The sequence below is a fragment of the Natator depressus genome, chromosome 1 (assembly GCF_965152275.1).
Source record: "Natator depressus isolate rNatDep1 chromosome 1, rNatDep2.hap1, whole genome shotgun sequence".
Lineage (NCBI taxonomy): Eukaryota > Metazoa > Chordata > Testudines > Cheloniidae > Natator > Natator depressus.
Window position 1 is genome coordinate 59,661,655 of NC_134234.1, and position 21,406 is coordinate 59,683,060.

The 21,406-nt window shown below is 43.3% G+C and overlaps 1 protein-coding gene across 1 annotated transcript in view; it reads left to right on the top strand.

The window, feature by feature from the left end:
• The window catches only part of SIAH3 (siah E3 ubiquitin protein ligase family member 3), a 68,353-nt gene that overhangs the window by 990 nt on the left and 45,957 nt on the right, over window positions 1–21,406 (top strand). The gene's annotated exons all lie outside the window — the stretch shown is intronic.

The following is a 21,406-nucleotide window of genomic DNA, read 5'->3' on the forward strand; positions in this document are numbered from 1 at the left end:
ATAAATTAGCAGTTTTATCAATGCACATCTTGGCTTGCTGGAGGTCCTCACCGACCTCTCTTGAACAGAATGTCCTGTCCTGCCATGCACTAGCCTCATCTAAAACCACAGATGGATTCTTTAGGCAGACTCTTCTTTGGCTGTCCCAAAGTCCTTGTCAGGACCTCAAAGGGAACCTCTTCCCAGCATAGGGTGTTAGGGGATCCTTTGAGAGAACGGGTCTCGCCTCAGAACTTGGGGCCAATGGCAGGTAGGCACCTAAATGCCTTTACAATGCCATTGGTTATTGCCACCACAATCTTGTTTTTCATTATTCCAGAAAGTAGCACTCACAAAATGCAGGCTGCTAGGAATGCTATTTACAGTATCAGACAACACTAACTTGGGGAGTCACACTGATGAGATGAGGTCAGAAATACAGCCACTCCTGGAGGGTATGTTTCTAAGCATGCTAAGAGCACGTTGGGAGCCCCCAGCAGTGTGGATGAGGTAGGGCAGGCATTGCAGGGCTGCAAAGGGAACATTTAGAGACTAGCTCACTTCTCATCTCATCTCTTGCAAAGTGGTTCCCTCCCTCCCCCACCAGTACAACCTATTTAAAAAACCTATTATCTTAAGGTATGATGTGTCTGTTCAGAATAGGTAGGAACTATGTAGAAAGAAATATACAGACTCTGTATGTGGAGGGAAGATATTTTAACAAAATGGATAATTCTATTTTAACCCCTTTGATATATCACGGTAGCAGGAGACCATCAAATCATTCTGCTTAAAACAACAACAACAAGCAGGAAACGAGTGTCCTAGGTTATTGCCAGTTGAGATACAGTGGAGCCGAGACAGGTGCCAGTCCAGCCGGATGTAGAGTGCCCATGGAAGGCAGTGGAAGTTTAGGGTGCTCAGCACTTTGGCAGATTGGGCTTGCAGTTAATCAGAGCATTCTTAATTTCTCTCAAGTTGGAGCTGCAGTCTGTACATTCCAATGCTTTGAAACAATTTGGTGCTTCTCTTCTTTATCCCCAGAAATAAATAGTGTCTCACTATCTGAGTTCATAATGGCTGAGCCCTTCAGGGGCCTGATCCAGAGTCCACTGCCGTCAGGAGTCTTTCCATTGACTTCACTGGGCTTTGCCTCAGGCATTACATGCAGAAGTTCCACTGAAGCAAATGGGAGTTTCAGATGCGGTGGAACAGCAGGATTGAACCCATAACAAAAACGCCCCTTTCCTTCAATGGGAGTGGCTCATGTGGTGAGTTTGCAGGATCAGGTCCAGCGAGCATGTTTCACTGCATACGTTATAACACTAGGGGGACATGAGTGTGGTGAAGAAACCATTTCAATATGAAAAAAACCAATGACTTCTAAAGTGAAGTGTACTGCAAAGTTATTAATGTATAAATGATCTATTACTTGAAACTTGTCACAGAACACTATAATAGTGAAATAGTTTCAAAGATTTCTATATTTGGTCATTAGAAAAATGATAACTGTTATTTAACTGTCATAGGGCTAGCATCTAAAGACTACAAGCAGATTGGGCCTCATAGTGCTAGGCACTGTACAAATATGTAATAAATTACATACATTATGAACTTTAGAAATAAAATACAAGTGATGTATTACTTTAAAATAAAAAGGCAAATATACTCCTTAGGTGACTTATAGTATTATGACAAACTTTGATGCCCATATTTTACTATCCATGATTTGGTCATTTTAACCATAATTTTTTATTTATTTATTTATTTTTGGACAATCCTAAAATGTAAAACAAGTAAAAACAGCGATTAACTCTGCAAGATGTAACAAATCTGACCGAGAACAAGGGCCATGAGCACAAGCACTTTCCTCACCCAAAATGATGAGCATTTGTGCTCACACTAAAATTATCATCTCTTTGGGCAGGGATTGCTCTTACAGTAGCAACCAGATCTGTGCCGCGCCTAGCACAATGGAGCACTGATGTGATTGCTACTGTAATACGAATAATAAATGAAAGGCTTTTCGCATTTCTTTATATGATCAATTATCTTGACACACCCCTTATGGGCAGATCCTCAATTGGTGTACACTGGCATAGCTCCACTGAAGTCAGTTTGCACCAGGGCCCTCATCCTGCACCATTAAAGTCAATGGGGGCTTTCAATGCATGTAGGATCAAGCCCAATCTGAGGCTCTGTGGTTACACATCATGTACATTTTACATGATTCCGTGATCCTGTATTTACCAAGATGTTTACTGACCAGTGCAATGCAGGGAAATGCTAATATTCTGCAGCGCAAGATTGTGCGAAGTTCCAGTCTTCCTAACACTGTGGTAAATCCAGAGGAATTCCAGTGCTCCAGATTCATTCCAGTGTACTGTAACTGCGATCAGAATTCAGCCCCGTGACTGTAAAGAGAATGCCACTTTACCAATTCCTTTAGTGCTGGACTCTATGTTGGCAGTAAAATACACACTTACAAACATGTATTCTTCCTCAGGCAGAAAAGACTTAACTAGGGAGGCTTATGCTCCATTTAGTGGTATTTAAAAAAAAGTTAAAATATCAATGCAGATAGCTGTATTGATCTGCTGTTATTTTCTCTTCGTATGACAGACTAACACAGGCAGCTGTAAACAAGGACAGACAAGATTACAACCATTGCCCTCAATTTTCTTTATTTGATGTGGGTATAAATAGGTTTTTTGAAGCCTATTTCTCTTTCTTGCAGCTTTTTGTACTTTCTCCTTTCATGAGCTTTCACAAGAATGCCACAAGCATCTTAAAACCAGAGGCATGTGCTGAGCTGTAATCAAAATTCACTTGCTGAGCAGAGAAAATCATGTATTTACCATGCTTCTATAGGTCACCTTCATTCTCAATCATATTATATCCATTACTTAGCAACCTGGGATTCCTTCAAGCATACAGACAATGTGATGCCTCCCTTTTGAAATAAAAGGCAAAAGCATTATTATGTAGCTAGACACTAGCTAAATGATTACGCTCTTTAAGACCAAGATAATTAAAGGAGGTTGCTTAAAGAAGCAGTGCTCATTTCGCCTGGATAAAGGCCATTTAGCTTACTGTGAAAGTTTTAAGTACTTTCTCTGCGTGGAAAAAACAGGAATGTACACTGGTTCATGTGTAAAGAAGGGTCAGTGTGTTTCTTTTCTTTTCTTTTTCCCATTAATGATAACTCCACTGTACAGGTTCCTCTTCCTTCCAGATCCTGCTAATCTGACCACAGGAGAGGTGGTGAAGCTATCAGCTCTTTCATGTCTTATATTTCAGTTCCCAAACAGAACATAGGAAGGCAGGAGATTACAGGGATGGCAGAAGACCAGTGAACTCAAAAGTCTCTGCTTCTTTCCTTTTGCTGCAGCAGTTCAGCCTTACAATGGAGTATGTCCTCCTTAATTATTACTATTAGTTAATATTATTATTAATAATAATAACAATAACAGTAACAATAATATAATATTTTATTAATGTTGTGCCTACGGGCCCTAATCAAGATTGAGGCTGTTTTGCGCTAGACACTGTACACACACATAATAAAAAGCCCCCAAAAGTTTACAATTTATGCCCGGGTGACTTTATGTAACTCTATCCACAAGTACTCCTTTTCTTTTTGCGAATACAGACTAACACGGCTGTTACTCTGAAATCTATCTTGTTGTGATTAATGCCACCTTCCTTTGTTTATTACATACGGTCATTCTTTTCTCGAATGTGTTGTTCTTATAAGACCATCTTTCCTCCTTTCTATAGGACCTTTAGGCTCTCATGACATTATCATAAGGGACGATATTTAAAGAGGTGCCTAAGCACCGTTTAATCTTGTAGCCGCTCAGAGTATTGCATGGCTCACAGGGCCAAACTGTTATAACCAGATCTTTAAAAAACCCAAACAAATCTGCTTTAACTGAAGGAGAGAAGGGTTTTTAATCCTGTTATAATACTTTGTCTCCACGCACACTGGTCAGCCAGGCTGCGTTGTAATCCACTTTATCCCCAACAGACTTTGAACCAGGATTAAGTGCCGTGGTGTATTGTACACACACGTGGGATTTAATTATTTATTTAGTGTAAGGAAAGAGAGAGACAGCTTGAGATGTGCTGCTAACAACCCACTCTGCTATACTTTCCCACTCTCCCCACCCAGAAGCCCTTCCTTTCTGGTTCAGGATTCTGACTAGTTTAGTTCATCAGGCAATTTCCCATATTTAAGTAGTACTATAGTAACAATAACCACTAGAGGGCATTCGGAATACAATATGTACACACATACTACATTATAAACATGGTTAGTGTGATAGTGCAAATGAGTCCTTATTAGCTTCAGGTTATTCCTCAATTAGTATTTGACACAGTGTAATTTGAAGCAGAGGTAAAAGCTTTAGCTAAAGCCTTCGGTGTGAGCATAGTGTCCCTAGAGAAGGCGCCAACCGTAGCTGACTTGCTGCATCTCTTAACCACTGCCTCAGCTGAGCAGGCGTCAAAATGTAAACCTGGAAATCAGCGTAACGACAAATAGCCAAGAAACCTCCGCAGTTTGCTACATCTCTGTGCAAACGCAAACATCGTGATTCATGCACGACCCTTTTCCTGCATCAAAGGCATGTGGGAGCATGCTTCACTGACTCTCCCTTGGGGGAGACCATCTATTAATGCCTCTATCTAGCTAATCCCTGGAGTTCTTCTCGATTGTAACCCATTAACCCTGAGTTTATAGACACATGCACAAACACACACCCCACAGAGGCTTAGCACAGGGCAACAAGGGCTCCATTTTAAATGTCTAACACAGACATTACAGTTTAAAATTAGGACAGCTCAGAGTTTAAATGTAATCACATAGAACAGCAGTTGTGATCTCTCCTAAGAGAAAATAAAGCAAAAGAAATGGAGGGAAAAATAGTTTCTGACTTAATCGTCTTAAAGTGCCCCCCACCCCCTCTTGAGGGAGATTAACTATTGCTATTGTCCGTCATGATACAGCACTGGGAGCAGGACAGATAAATTTTGTTTGGTGTTGAGAGGAATGTGATTTAAAAAAAGTATTTATTAAAGAGAAAAATTTCCTCACAGGAAGTTTCAAGTCAGGCATTTTCAACAGAAGACAGTGCAGTTTTTATTATATTAGAGAAATACCCATCTTCTCAGCAGGGGATTTGACAGCAGGTGTTTATAACTAGCTATCTAATAGGGTCCCACATGCTGATCCATCAGCCCCACCCACAACACACAATACCCATCATCTTTCAATGTAGTCCTTAAATTCTGTTGCACATAATGGGCTAATACGTCTCAGGAGGAATGTAGCCCCATAGGGTGACTATTGCAAACACACTGGGTGCAAACGAAAGAGATGTGTGAATGAAAGGCCTGACAATGTGCAATGAGTTGATAGGTCTCGATCCGGTTCCCAGTGGACATGTGTCACACAAAAAATAATCGCAACTGGCACTAATTGGCATGCTTTGTAGGTTACTCAGCAGAGAAGCCACAGATTAAATGCAGTATTGCCAACCCCATGCATTCAAAATCATGGGTTTAGACACCCCTAAATCATGAGTTTGGCTCAAAAATCATTTGTCTTTTGGTGTTGGAGACTTTAGGGTCTATGTTTTCAAGCTTTTCTCTGCACCCACGAGGGCTAAAAACGTACTTTTCTTTCTTAAATGAAAGCTGAGATGCTTCGGTTCCGGCCTGTGGGGTGGGGGCTCATAACACACCTTCAAAATGGCTAGACTCGCAATAAAATTCTCCAAGCTGGCAACACTGTAATGTTCATGGAGACTGAATTACCTTCTCACCCTCCTTACAAGTCAGGGTTAAGACATGTTCCAGGTAGAGGGTGGGGAAGCTTTACATTGACACTGCCTATTCTGAACCTGTTCTGGGACGAAACAGAAGCTGTGATAAATGTATGACACACAGGCATACTGATAAGAGACTGGACTTTATTTCCTGGTTCTACTCATCTGACCTGGGTCAGGGTGACAAAGGTTAATACTCCTGCCATATGAGAGGGATCAATAACCCGGGGAGTCAGTTTACACAGAGGATTCCAGAGCTGTCAATCTGGCACCTCTCACGTGCACAACATTTGCACACACAAAGGAAAATAAAAGACCCCTTCATTTGCCTTGAGAGATGTTGCCCTCAGGCCTGTGACTGGGAGGTGGGAAGGGAAGGAATGCAGTTTCCGTTTGATAGGATGAAGCTTTCTTTAGAAAATCAAAAGGGATCTAGGAAATATTTTGCCTCCATTAGGCTCAATTTTTATAATTGATGCTGTAATGCGAGGAGAGATAAGCTGCCAAATTCAGTTGCTCCAGATCCAAACTTTGCCAGTCTGAGAGTGTTCGGAGCTGAGGTTTTTGTCTGGACACAGCTGTAAATGTGAGCAATTTCCTAGCATGCCTTTTTGTCCTGATAGGTGTTTTATTTGGAAACTGAAAGCCTGACTGTCAAGGCATTAAGCACCTTATCGGATTGCTTCATTTTTATTTCTTTTCATAGCCTGTCTCTTTCTGTTAAGTACCTTCCTCTCCTTTCTGTTGGTCCTCACACTACTACTTGCCTGCTGTTAGACAATCTGAAGCAAAAGGTTTTCCTGCTTCTTTTTAATAATCTGATTTTGGCCTGCTCCTGTCCCCACTCCACAGACTTCAGTGCAGGATTGGGTTCCTTATTTGCAATTTAAGTAATTGAAACAAAATTGCAATCATTCAATCAACTAATTGTTCCATGCAATCAATTCAGCTATTCAGAGTAACAGCTTGTGCCACAAGTACTCCTTTTCTTTTTGCGAATTCAGCTATTGCTAGACTACACCAGCAAAACAATCACCAGTCAAGTCAGAAGATATTCAGGAACTGTAAAAGCAGAGAGATTTAGCCCCTTTCCCCTCATTGATCTGAATGGAAACGTGTGGCTAAATCTGAATGCATCATGTACTTTCAGACGTTTGTCAATATCTCTGTTTATTGGAATTAGTTTCTAGAGATATATGACAGGTTTCAGAGTAACAACCGTGTTAGTCTGTATTTGCAAAAAGAAAAGGAGTACTTGTGGCACCTTAGAGACTAACCAATTTATTTGAGCATAAGCTTTCGTGAGCTACAGCTCACTTCATCGGATGCATACTGTGGAAAGTACAGAAGATCTTTTTATACATACAAACCATGAAAAAAATGGGTGTTTACCACTACAAAAGGTTTTCTCTCCCCCCACCCCACTCTCCTGCTGGCAATAGCTTATCTAAAGTGATCACTCTCCTTACAATGTGTATGATAATCAAGTTGGGCCATTTCCAGCACAAATCCAGGTTTTCTCCCCACCCCCGCCCCCCACAAACTCACTCTCCTGTTGGTAATAGAGATATATGGGCTCAGTGGCAGGAATGAGAATAGGAGCACCATGGGTAAAATTTCAGTGGTTCATGGAGGTTTTCTAGTAACCTCAGTGTGAGCTGCTTCTTCTTCTTCAGCGCTTAGCCAGACAGTCGGCCGTAGTGATCGTTCGCCATTTGGTCTGTTCCTGCGCAACCACCAAGGCTTGATGGCCTGAGAGTCCAACACCACATACAAGATTTCCACTTGATGCATGAAACATGTTCTACCCAAGTGTTCTATTTTAAGAGGAGGGGAGGGGGAAATATCCTGGCATTTCAGATGAGCTGCCTTACATATACTCAGTGTACCACCTGAATCAAGAAGCAGATAACTTATTTAGAGGCAGTGGTGAGCTGGAGCCGGTTCACTCCGGTTCGCTAGAACCAGTTGTTAAATTTAGAAGCCCTTTTAGAACCAGTTGTTCCGCGAGGGACAACCAGTTCTAAAAGGGCTTCTAAATTTAACCAGCCAAAAGTGGCGCCTTAGGTGCCGACTCCACGGGTGCTCCAGCCCTGAAGCACCCAAGGGGAAAATTTGGTGCCACCGGCAGCTCCCCACCCCACACCACCCCATCCCTGGCCCCAGCTCACCTCCGCTCTGCCTCCGCCTCCTCCCTTGAACGTGCCGCCCCGCTCTGCTTCTCCGTCCCCCCCCCCGGCTTCCCGCGAATCAGCTGTTTGCGCAGAAAGCCAGGACAGGCTGAGAAGCAGGCCGCGGCTTCCCGCTCAGGCCCAGGGAGGCGGAATTGAGCTGGGGCAGGGGTGTGAGGAGGGCCGCCCGCGCCGCAGCAGGTAACCCGGGGAGGGGGTGCACAGGGGAACCGCTCCCCGCCCCAGTTCACCTCCGCCACCCTCTGCCTGAGCAGGAAGCCACGGCCTGCTTCTCTGCCCTCCCCGGCTTCCCGCCGAACAGCTGATTCATGGGAAGCCGGGGCGGGGGTGCGGAGAAGCAGAGCGGGGCGGTGCATTCAGGGGAGGAGGCGGAGGTGGAGCGGAGGTGAGCTGGGGCCGGGCGCGGGGCGGGGAGCTGCTGGTGGGTGCTCTGCACCCACCAAATTTTCCCCATGGGTGCTCCAGCCGCAGAGCACCCAGGGAGTTGGCGCCTAAGGCGCCACTTTTGATGTGATCAGTGAGGGACCGGCAGCTTCCCCTGCTCCCCCGCTAGCTACGCTACCCCACCTCTAGGAGCCAGAGGGACCTGCCGGATGTTTTGTGGGAGCTGCCCCAGGTAAGCACCACTGGGACTCCCCACCTCGCCCCCCGGCAGGTGCCTCTGGCTCTTAGGGGTGGGGTAGGCACCGACTATGGTGGCCCATGAGATCCTCCTGCCCGGTTCTGGGGGCAGTCAGGGAACAGGGGAGGGGGTGGATGGGGCAGGCGTCCTGGAGGGGGAGTCAAGGAATGTGGTGGGGGTGGGATGGGGCAGGAGTCCCGGGGGGCGGGGGTGGACAACAACCCCCTCGTGGGGTGAGGAGGGAACCTGTTGGTAAGATTCTGGCAGCTGATCAATGTTTAGAGGCATTTCTGAGTGTCTGGCAAACAATGGATTTATCCGCACATCATTCCTGTGAAGGAGGAGTGTGTTGTTATCCTTATTTTACTGATGGTGAAACCAAGCTCCAGAGAAGTTAGGTGACTTGCCAAAATCCCACAGATTGGAATAGAATCCAAATCCCCTTGACTCCCAAGCCTGGAGCTTACCAAGATTGTCCTTTCTCTGGCACCATCTGTCCATTGAAATGAAAAGCAAAGCACAGAAAAATGGCGCACAGACGAGATAGGTTACTGATATGATCAGATTTTTTTCCTCTTATTGTGTAGAAAACAAATAAAGGCTACAGATAAACAATGAGGTGGGCTTCAACAGATCAGAAAAGAGCACCACTCCACCAGAAAATGAAAACTTGCTTACAATGTTAGAGACTGCCATGTGGAAAATAAGCAAAGTAATAAGTGTGAAAACCCAGTAAATAAACACAAAGGGGGTTCTGTGTCCTGGCTGGGGTAGGCGAAAGGTTACGGTCACCTTCAGGCTTTGCTGAAATGAGAGTTTGAGACAGTAACTGCAGGATGACATTATTGACAGTGTCAGAATATTTAGCATTGCAGACCCACATCCTGCAAACAGATTTGTACTGGACTTTAAGCACAGGAGTAATACCATGAACTTAAAGGGATTACTCACATGCTTAGAATTTAGTGTGTGTGTAGATTTTTTTGTGGGGTTGGGGCCTTAGTCATCTGTCTTCATGCTAGAGGTATCCAAATTTCATTCAGCTGGAGACTGTAGTAGGAACTTGCCAGGAGCCTGAGAGCCACACTTAATTTGCATAGAACAGAGTAGAATTCAGCCTTCCTCTCCTTTTAATAGGGAGGTACATGCTAGAAAAACTACTGGTTCCCGTACTGCAATGCATCATCCTCTCCAATCAAGATGCAGGGTTGCATATTGTGTCCTGTTGTCTCTACTAGCTGCATCCCTCTGATAACAATAAGGACAATTGTAAACTACATTTTAGAGCCGTGTGAGCCAGGTTTGGCTTGTGGGCTGCATGTAAGTTTCTTCTTCTGAGAGGTACTAAGAGCTCGAGAGAAGATGTCTCTGATTACAGGTAGCTATCATGTAACAAGTAATAAATCTGGCCAGGCCACTTCCAGGTCTGAGACCACAGCTAACAGAAAATGATTCCTTTGGTTTGTCCAAAAGAAAATCCAGCCAAGATTGTCATGCCTCTTTAAGATAAACACAGGTGATATGGATATGAGCACCGCATCCAAACATCATTTGCAATATTATTTTACAAGTGTGTGCAAGTTAGCTCAAGGTACAGATAAGGCAACATGCTTCCTGTCCCAAAGGGCATACAATCTAATTTCAGATTATTTCAAAAAGAGGGGTGCCACAAAACAAAAGGGTGAAGGCAGAGGAGAAAGGTATGGACTTAAGATCGTGTGGATACTCAGAGAAGAAGTGGAAGATACCTGGCAATGTGAAACAGATATTTAATTTAAAAAATGGGCCTATACAAAAATAAATACATGTCATTGACTCCTTTCTTGTAGGAGTCATGGAAGATGGCGCTCTTCAGGAGAAGTGGAGAATGGCTTTTTCAGACTAGCTCAGGAAATATGTAGGGAAGGGAGTTGAAGCAGATAAACAGGGCATTGAAGCTGATTAGGAGACGGACACAGTGGGTGGCTAGGATGGATAAGCAGGCAGGGGCAGAGCTGTGCAGGGCCTTTAGTCCAAGTACAGGAAGTTTAAACTGCAGTGGAGAAGGGGAGCCAGTGGAGTAATTTGAAGGCAGTAGGTGTGATGTGAGCAGATCAACAGGCCAGGAATATCATTTTAACAACTATGTTTAATATGTATTGTAAAGGGGGGCTTTGTGGGTGTAGGGGAGACCAGAGATGAGGAGAATTATTCCAAAATATGCTTAGCGGTATGTCAGTCACTCATTGATACGTACAGGCAATGTGAAATACATTACTAAATGGAGAAGACAGAATGCTCTATATCCAGCTGCCTACAGCAAGCCCTGTTTTAAGTAGAGCTGAGTGAATAATTTGCTCAATGAATTTAGCCTCTTTCTCCTTGTGGAATGTCTGCAAGTGGATCAAGGATTCCTAGCTTTTATTAAATTAATGTTATAATTATTTTTTTAACTCTATGGCTTGCTCACAAGCAGTTCTCTAGCAATCACGTTAAAGGCCACACAGACTTGTCTGAGGTGTCATTCCTAAAAATAATTATGCTGTTTATAATACTTATTGGCTGGGATGCAGCGTTTAAATGTCCTCTCATTCCCACAGAGTAATTGTGTATAATTGGTGGGTCACGGTCCTACTTGCAAATGGGGTGGTCAGATCCATGTTTGACTTTAATTTCCTCTGTGCCAGGGCTCTAGTGAGGGCTTTGAGGAACTGATGTCAGGGTCCTATCCCCTGTAAAATACACCACTTGTGCATGAAGGCTTGGCAGTGAACTCTTGACAGTGAACTGTTCACACACACTTTTCAATGTTTGTAGACTGTGAACACAAATAAGGCAGCCAGGTGGCTGAATCAAATTCATTTTAAACTGGAACGACTACTTGCAGGCAGTTTTTTTATAGGCTTCAATCAGCTCAAGATTTAAGGTATCTTGTGAAAACAGATATAAGCACTTGTGGTAGTTCTAAATCATTTCACCCAATTCCCCCTTGCAGCCTTATTGGAATCTTCCTTCCAATTGTAACTTGTGCCTGGAATCTCAGAAGAGTGTAAATCAGCCAGGAAATAATATAGCTTTAAAACAAATGAAACTTTTACTGGATTTCTTAGTGTAACAGAAAATATTTCAGAAGGAGACTCAAAGCTAAGGTTATGCGAGGTTGTATAAACACAGCCACAGGCTTGTAAATAACGGAAAGTCCTGATTACCAAGCCTGAATTTTTCTTTCAGGCTGTTGGGACAAGATGACGGCACTATCAGAAAACAGATCTGAAACTAGCTGAATCTCTCCAGTGGCCTGGCAGGGCAATTGTGGATAATTTAACATTTCAGTCATACTGGAAACGTTAGTTTAACTTGCAAGGTATCCCTCAATAATTTTTCCACCCTTTAATGTATTTTTAATAGTGAGCCAATGATTAGAAAGAGTCTTCCTTGATTCACAGATAAATCCAGCAGCAACAGTATATTACCAATGGCGGTGTCAAGGCACTATGCCTGATTAGTGCTTAAGCTAAAGTCACTTTGATTTGCCAGAAGCCAACCGACCTCCTTTAGCAAGAGAACTCTGACTAAAGAAGCAGATGTTAGTAAGGAAGGAAAGACCTTTTCTTGACTCACTAGCAGGGAAGAATAATTGATGCTGAAACCTGCCTCTCAGCTCTTTATAAAAACAACTCTTTTTGTTCTTGACTTTTACAGCTTACATGAAAGTTGCAGATGAAATAACATAATGCACGTAGCTCTTTTCCTTTAGAAGGATGCCAATACACTTCCTATACCGTGAGCCAAATTCTGCCCTCAGCTACAGCTCACCTAAAGCCTAACTGATTTACTTATTTATAATTCATGTATCACTGTATCATTTCTGAGCACTTTGATGCTTGCATATAACTGAGAGCAGAAAATAGAAGAAGCAACACGATATAGTGGCTTGAGTATGATGCTGGGAGCCAGGAGATCCTAAAACTAATCCCAGTTTTGCAAATAACTCACTGCCTGGTCTTGGGGAAGTCCCATAACCTCTCTGTGTCTTGCCTGCCCTCTGTAAAATTTGGTTAATAATCATTTCTGACCTCGTGTGGGTGTTTTGAGACTTGAGCCAAAATTTTCAGATGTGGGTGCCTAAGTTAAGCTCCTAAATCTAAATGAAGGACCTGTAGATAAGGTCCATATGATTTTTCAGAAGTGCTGAGAAACCTCCTAAAGTTACCTCCTAACCTCCTAAAGTGCTGAGAAACCTCCTAAAGTGCTGAGAAACCTCCTAAAGTGCTGAGAAACCTCCTAAACCTCCTAAAGTGCTGAGAAATCTCCTAAAGTTAAGCTCCTAAATCTAAATGAAGGACCTGTAGATAAGGTCCATATGATTTTTCAGAAGTGCTGAGAAACCTGCTGATCACATTGACTTCAGTGAGGTTGGTGGGTGCTCAGCTCAGTTCACAGTCTGGCTACATGTACTTTGGAGTTGGAATATGGAATTTGGAAGTTAATTGTAGGTACCCACATTTCATATTTGTGGCCCTAATTACTTCATGATGATTAACCTGTACGTTGAAAATATAAAACATTTAAAAAGTGTTAAATAATGTGTGTAGGCATCATTCTTCCACTGTTCATATGTAGCCACCAATGGAAAGGAATGAAGCAATCGTTCTGCACCAGCATTACTCAGCACAGTTTATCTGTTTGCTTTTAGGAGGGAAAGTGAAGAAAGTTTTCCCCACCTGAAACTATATGGGGTTGTGAGGTTGCTTAGGTAACAGAAAATTATAATTCGAGGTAGAAGAAGTTAGCTGGGATACTATGGCTGGCCAGGATGAGGGTGCTAACAACCTTCTGCTTGTGAAAAGTGCCCTTGTCTCTTTGGGAGCGTTCACATTCAGTGTAGCTCACCTTGAATTACACCTTTATTTTTTCCCTAGTGAAGACACAATTTAACACCTTCTACCTTGATGTAGACTTCCACGTGGGGTAGACTTCAACATGCTACATTGAGGTAGAATGTGCTAACTCGCGTCCTCACTAGAAAAAAGGTCAAGGGGTCATGCAAGTTGCCAACCTCAATGTATTTTCCAAGTGAAGACAACCCCTTTAATGATTAGTCATGTCTCCTCTATAAGAAAGACCCACCACAGCAAAGCATTCTGGGGCATTTGTCAGCATTGTACTAACTTAAATGGACAGAGTGGAGCCTACTGAATCAGAACTCTGCTGTACCAACCTTAGTTTTCCTTGGCGGTCTCTCATCCACATACTGACCAGGCCTTGCTGAGTTTGGAACATGACAAGCTCGCAGCCTGAGGGGGTATAGCTGCAGGCAGAATTCTGAATAAAGTGAGTTATTCTCAACACAAGCAATTTAGCTTCTGACCTTTAAGGCAAGGGACACATAAATCTCACTTACACCCACCCAATATCCTAATGTTACATGGTAAACTCAAAACCTATCAATTCAATGCCCTTTGGGGGTCTTGACTGGTAGATAACACAAGGGGATAACCCCAAACCCTTACGGGTTGGGGTAGAACAGGAACAGAAATGCATATCAGAAGAGCCAGGCATCACCCAATGAAATGAATAGGCAGCAAGTTTGAAACACAACCTTCACGCAGTCAGCCTGGGGAACTCATTGCCAGAGGATGCTGTGACAGCCAAAACTATGATGGGGTTCAAATAAGAATTAGATAAATTCATGGAGGAGGATAGGTCCATCAATGGCTATTAGCCAAGATGGTTAGGGATGCAACTCCATGCTCTGGGTGTCCCCAGCCTCAGACTGCCAGAAGCTGGGAGGGGACAACAGAGGATGGATTACTTGACGATTGCCTGTTCTGATCATTCCTTCTGAAGCACCTGGCATCGGCCACTGTCAGAAGACAGGATACTGGGCTAGATGGACCATGGGTCTGATCCAGTGTGGCCATTCTTAGTGCTTATGTCAGGGAATGGTCTCTATACAGGTGCAACATGGTTCAAGGAGAGCTCTTATTTTGTCCTGTCAATGTGTCTTGTTTTTCAGTTTTGTCTGCAAACATCTTCCAAAGTGTTTGAAATGATGTATGAAATTTGTATTCATGTTATTTCACTACAATCAACTGTTTTCTCATTGTGCCTTTAAAAAAAATTAAAATAAAAACGGGGAGATTTTGAAAAAAGATAAAGGTCTCAATTACCCAAAGAGACATACATCTCCATTAGTGAGAGAGGTACAGATCATACAGCAAATTCCATCCAAACCACTGCCTTGCTTTGCTGTAAAACAAAAACATTACTGGGAGCAGAAATTCAAGTGGAAATTGAGCCTTTCCACTGTCTTGTGAGAATCCTAGAAACGCAGGGCTGGAAGGGACCTCTGGAGGTAATCTAATCCTTCCCTCCACCCTGAGGCAGGATTAAGTAAACGTAGGTCATCCCTGACAGATGTTTGTTCAGTCTGTTCTTAAAACCTCCACTGGTGGGGATTCCACAACCTCCCTAGGTAACCTATTCCAGTATTTAACTACCCTTGTCATTAGGAAGTTTCTCTAATATCTCACCTAAAGCTACCCTGCTACAGATTAAGCCAATCACCTCCTGTCCTACTGTGATGCTCTCTTGGGGTATCCAGAACTCTAAGTCACCTTGTTACCCTCTGCCTCAGTGAAAGTGAGATTTGCTGTTGCTAAACTGTACGTCAGCTTCCTGACACTCCAGCTTGTTAACTAGCCCAGCAAACTCCTCAGGATTCTGCCAGTCCTTTCCTTTCCTGGCAGGGAACTCTGGTTGCCCCCAGTTCCTCTGCAGCATCCAGCCCCTATCACTGGACACTCGCAGAAATTACCAGGTGCGCTGTCTCCAAAGAGATAGAGTACACACCCGTCTGCTGGTTCAGTAGAGGATGCACGCTTCACTTTAATATAACAGCACTGAGATGGATTTATAATAAAACAGCAAGCTTATTAACAAAGAACAGAGATTTAAGTGATACTAAGAAGAGATAATAGAGACAGAAAATGGTAACAGAAGTATGATCATCCTTTCCAGTGACTAAAACGTAGTGGATTGCATTCCCTGTCTAAAATACTTTTCTTACCTAAAGCAACCTTCCAGCATCACCCACACACATGGCAGGAGATCCACAGTTCACACAAAGAGTGCTTCCTCTTTTTCCCTAAGTAATGGATAACTAAGGGGTTCACTCCCCTTCTATTTATAGTCCAGTCAACCTTTGAAATGTGTACTTTTGAAGTGTATACTCAGATAAAGTTTTTCTCCCCTGCTGTTGATGCTTCAGGAAGCTTACACCATGTTATTTCCTCATGCTCCTAATAACCTGCTCTTCTGTTGACTTACAATGCAAATGAAGCATCCTTTGTGCTGGTTTCAGAATACTTGATTCACAATAGATTCCAAGGCTGACAAGTAAATCCATATTCCTTTGTCTAGGAAAACTTGTTTAACAGCTCTACCACCAAGACGTATTTTAGGAACATATTTCCAGCACACATGCATAATTCTTTACCCACCATCTGTACATACATCACACAATGATATTAGTGTCACCAGCTTTCATTTGACGCTTCACACAACAATCTTTGCAGATAAATACTGTCGTGAGTTTATCAAGCTTGATATGGGTAGTTGTTACATGGCAATTAACCCTTTGTCAGTGGGCATTAAGGGGCTCTTAGGGTCACCCCATCCTCAGTGGATATAGAGAACAATCGGCCACCATCCTTTTTATAACAACCTCCTAGATATCTGAAGATGATTATCATGTTGTCTCCTCAGCCTTATCTCCTCTAGACTAAACATGCCCAAATCCTTCGCCCTTTCCTCATTGGTCACTTTTTCTAGACTTCATAATTTTTTCTTTTCTTTTGCTCTCCTCCAGACTCTCTCCAATTTGTCCACATCTTTCTTAAAATGCAGAACCCAACAGTGGACACAATACTCCAGCTGAGGCGGCCCCAGTTCCAAGCAGAGCAGAACAGTTACCTCCCATGTCCTACGTACAACATTCCAGTTAGTACACCCCAGAAATGTGAGACGTATTTCTTAAACTCAAAATTGCTAAGAGAAAGAAATGTGTGTGCATAATGGGATAAATCCTTCCCCAGGCAGTGGCCTGAACCACTGGGCTGTGGATTAGAGAATTCCATAGGGGTGAGACAGAAGGAAATCTCCCCCAGTTGCTGAGCCACGGAAGAGGCGCTCCTGCTCCACTGAGAGCAACGGCTGGCGGATTCATTTAGCAGCGGATCTCTTGTCCTTGCCTTGTCTCTCCTCCAGTCATATCTTATACTGCCTCTGATAGCTCCTACATAGCTCCACAGCAATCAGGGGTATGCACCCCTTGCATAGGGTCATCAAAGGCTGCACTGCACATTGGAACTATTCCACTGCATCTGGAGGCCTCAGAACTGCTAGATCCATCTTTCTTCCAAACACCAAGAAAAACGTCAGACATTATGGGCCTAACCCTATGGAAGCATGTTTTGCATTGTATAATACAAGTGATCACTGTGAGGGATGCTCCAGCTCTTTATCCCCGTATTTAGTAATAACTTTGAGATGCAAAGGGTCCTTTTTCATCATATATGGATGGTATGGGTCTGAAGAGTTTGTGGAGAATCTTTACTACACCCTGTTGTGACGCTGGCAGACCTGTGCCAGCTCATGCCAAGGCCCAGGCCTCCCTGAACACCAACTAAGGCATAGCTGGAAACCAGTCTGGCTCACCTGTGTGTTAGCATTGTTAAAATGGGTTTTAGAGGTATATGAATGTGTTCACTCTTTATGAAATGCTTGTAGGATGCTGCATGTATTAATCTTACTTATAATGTCTGTATCCCATGCTATAAGATAATAGTTAAGTGTTTGCTCTGTAACTATTAAAGTGTTTGCTCTGAAACTGTAAACTCCCACCGCCAGGAGAGAAGCATTACCAACTGTGAAATACCAGTTCACCACAAGAGGTGTTATCTCCTCTCCAACAAAAGAAAGGCTAGAGACACCAGACAAGCCATTGTGGAACATCAGAGGACATAAGACTTTGTTCATTGCTTCCCCCATGCCCATGAAGAGGGGACATGCACATAAGCTCCTCCCATGAGCTCGAGCTCTTGGGCAAGGGAATAAAAATCCCTGTCAAGAAGAAATAGTTATTACTATGCTGCTTGGAGTTTGATGAGGGGAATATTTCTAAGTTTGAACATGGGATCCCCAAGCTGCTTGGATTGGGATAGGCCCAAAGGACATATAGAGTTTGCCTATTACAGCACCTTCTATTACTTTTTGGAAGCTAAGACTGTCACTCGTGTGTGTGTGTATGTTTACCTGCTTTACCCTTGTAAATAACTCTTGTTTCCTTTCCTTGGTTAATAAATCTTTAGTTAGTTTATTATTGGACTGACAAGAAGTGTTGTCTTTGGTGTGTGATCTGAGGTGCAATTGGCCTGGGGTAAGTGAGACTGGTCCTGTGGTGGAGTAATCTGAATGTTCTTGTAACTTGTGGTGTAAGGGACCATCCATCACAAAGGCAGACTTGCCTGGGTGACAGGATAGACCGGAGTGCCCACGGGGACTGTCTGTGATGCCCTGTTATGGCTGTTATAGTGCTAGAGGAGTTCACACTTGATACATGATTGGTGAAGCTAATTATAGAAAACAACCAATTTGGGGTTTGTGCCTTGGTTTATAACAGTCTGCCCGAGGGTGGCACCTAATGTTCATGAGCAAGGCTAAGATTATATCACGGAGGTCATGGAATCTGTGACTTCCAGAGACCTCCATGACATTTTCCACTTCAGCCACTGTGGATGCCAGGGGCCCCCAGCAGCTCCCAGCTCATGGGGAGCCCTTGCAGCTCCCAGCGGCCACAGGTGGAGGAGGGACCCTCCAGATCCCAGCCACTGTGGGCAATTTGGGGAGACCCCAGAGCTGCAGCATCAGTGGGTGCCAGATCCCCTCCACCTCCCTATTTTGTCACAGTTATTTTTTGTAAAAGCCAGGGACAGGTCACGGCTTCCGTGGATTTTTGTTTGTTGCCCATGACCTGTCTCTGACTTTTACTAAAAATAACCATGACAAAATCTTAGCCTTATTCACTGGTACTTCACAGGTGTCAGGCAGCCCTCTGGCTCCTGGACCAAAGTGATAAGTCAAAAAATGTTTCTGCTGTATATATTGCTATATCACTGTGGTAGTGAGGTTATACTGATGTTGCTGGACCTGCAAAGGGACTATCTTCTTGCTGTCAACCAAGTCCATTCTCACTGTATGTTTGGTTGGTTGCCAATCTGTAAGTCAGAATTAACCCAGACAGTGACTTTTGTACGGTCTCAGGGCTGACCTACTTACCCAAATGGCCCTTGCTCTCTGGGTGGCCACTAAGGAGGGTACCCTGTTTTCTCTGTATGGTACAATGAGGATTCAAAGACTACCAATAGGGGATTGGTTTCATTAGTTCTGTTTCAATCCCCACCTATATGCAGATGTTGTTACTCATGGGTTGGAACCAATGAGAAGCCTGAGACATGACAGAGGCAACATAATAGTTCTGCAGATCTGTGAGTCTGAAACCACTCTTATCAATGTACAAAAATCTAGGTAAGATATACATCTTAACTGCATTAATTTCCCCCCAGAGTCTCAGAGAGACAGTGCCTCCCACCAACTGGTATTCTCCACTAGCTGTAAAAGGGTGGGTTCTAAATTCATTTTTACCAGATTTTCTAGATCCCTTGGTATTTTTATCCCCAAGTATTTAAGCACCTCTGATTGCCTATGAAATGGCTACTGGGAGAAAACCCTGCTAGAAGGCAGCTGAGCAATCTCAAGCAGTTCTGACTTTTTTCCCAATTAATTCTATAGCCCTGAAAGTTAGCCAAAATCCTGGATTAATACTTGAAGGGTGTGGGTTGTGGTATCAGGATTAGTATAAACAAAAAGTTATCGTTGGCATATAGCATCAATATATACTCCCATGAGCCAATCTTAGACCCTGAATGTTTGGGTGAAAGCGTAGGGTGATTGCCACAGGCTCTGGGACCAGATCAAACAAGAGGCATGACAAAGAACAACCCTATCTGGTGCCTCTGATATTATCGCATTGGTTAATACATAAAATGCGGGGCCATTAATGTAGAAGGTTAACCCATGTTGTAAGAACAAGTCCAAAACCAAATCTTTGGGGGGCATGTAGCGTATATTCGCAGTTCACTTGATCAAAGCCTTTTTTGCATCCAAGGTCAGAAGTGCTTGAGTGTCAGGGTCATCATGCTATGCCACTATTACATCTACTAACTGTCTTAAATTATCTAAGTCATGCCGACCTTTAATAAATCCCACCTGGTTTCAATATATGATGCTGGGCACAACTCCCTCCAGACTGGCTGCCAAAATTTTGGCCAGTATAGTCACATCACCATTAATGAAAAAAATTGGTCTATACTCTGAGCATAACATGAGCTCCCGCCCTACTTTGGGAATAACTGAAATCAAGGCCTCTGGCCAGATTGTGGGGGAGGAGGGAACTACCTTCTTACAGTGATGTGTTGAACAAGGTAGTCACTTTCCCTTCAAAGGATCTGGAAAGATGTTTATAAAAACTGGCAGCTGTTTGGGCCAGGAGCCTTACCCAATTTCATGGATTTCAGGGCCTTGATAAACGTTCATGTTGATAGTAGTTCCGCTGCTAGCCCACAGGGAGTTGGAGTATTTGTATTTTAGCAAGGAAAATTTCCAGGATCTCGTGTGAAGGGGCAGAAGTTTTGTCTTAACAGAAAATGTACAAACTCAGCTTGAACTACATACGATTATTGAGTTTGTACCTGTTTTTGGCAGAGTGCATAGGTATCCTGGAGAAGGATTTTTAGTGTATTCTTGGTCCAGCTCTGACTTTCCGTTCAAGGAGCACTATGCTTTCCTTTTTCTCCCCCCCCCCCCCCCGCCCCGTTTTTCTTTTAGCTTCAGCAAAGCTAATAATTTTGTCTCTAAGACAGGCTTTTCAAGTTTCTCAAAGAATCTTGCCAGAGGGAGTTGATGGCTCAAAGGTACCCAGGAAGAGGTCAATTTCTTTCTTTATAAACATTTCAAAATCGGGGCCTAAAAGCAGCGAGGTATTAAACCTCTGTCTATTTTTGTTTCTTGCCAACTGTGTCAGGAGTAAATTGTAGGATAATGGTGCACAGTCAAAGATCACCATTGTACCAATTGAGGGATTGGATATGGCTTGGGCTAGGTGCCTTGAAATTAAGAAAAAATTCTTTCCTGAATATGTATAATGGACAGGGGAGAAAAATATGTAGTCTTTTTATGTTGGGTGCATGATCCTCCACATAATCTTATATCTTTAATCATGGATTTCAGTGCTCGTCTGGACCAGGTTGGCTTACAATTAGTAGGGGAGGATCTATCTATTATCAGTTATGGTGGGGATGTGTGTATCTTTGTGCAACTCAGCAGAGACTGTGTTAAATGTCTCAGGCTCATCCATATTGGCTCCATATATGTTCAATAATTTTGAAGAGATCAGGGCTCCACTTTTAGAAACATTCAACTAGGGAATGCCCAAGGGCCCATTGACTGGTCCATAAACTCCTTCACCTCTCCCCTCCTTCTGTTTCCCTGCCGGCATACTTTCCCTCCTTACCTTGTCAGCATTGTCCCCCTATTGGTTGTAAAGTACTGACTGAGTTGATTTTAGAGTTTAATGAAATGGTTTTTGCATATGAATCGTCACACTTTGCAGTATATTACCGATAAATAAAAAACACTATAAACTTATAATTATCTTTTTGTATGGTGATGTTTGCACTGAA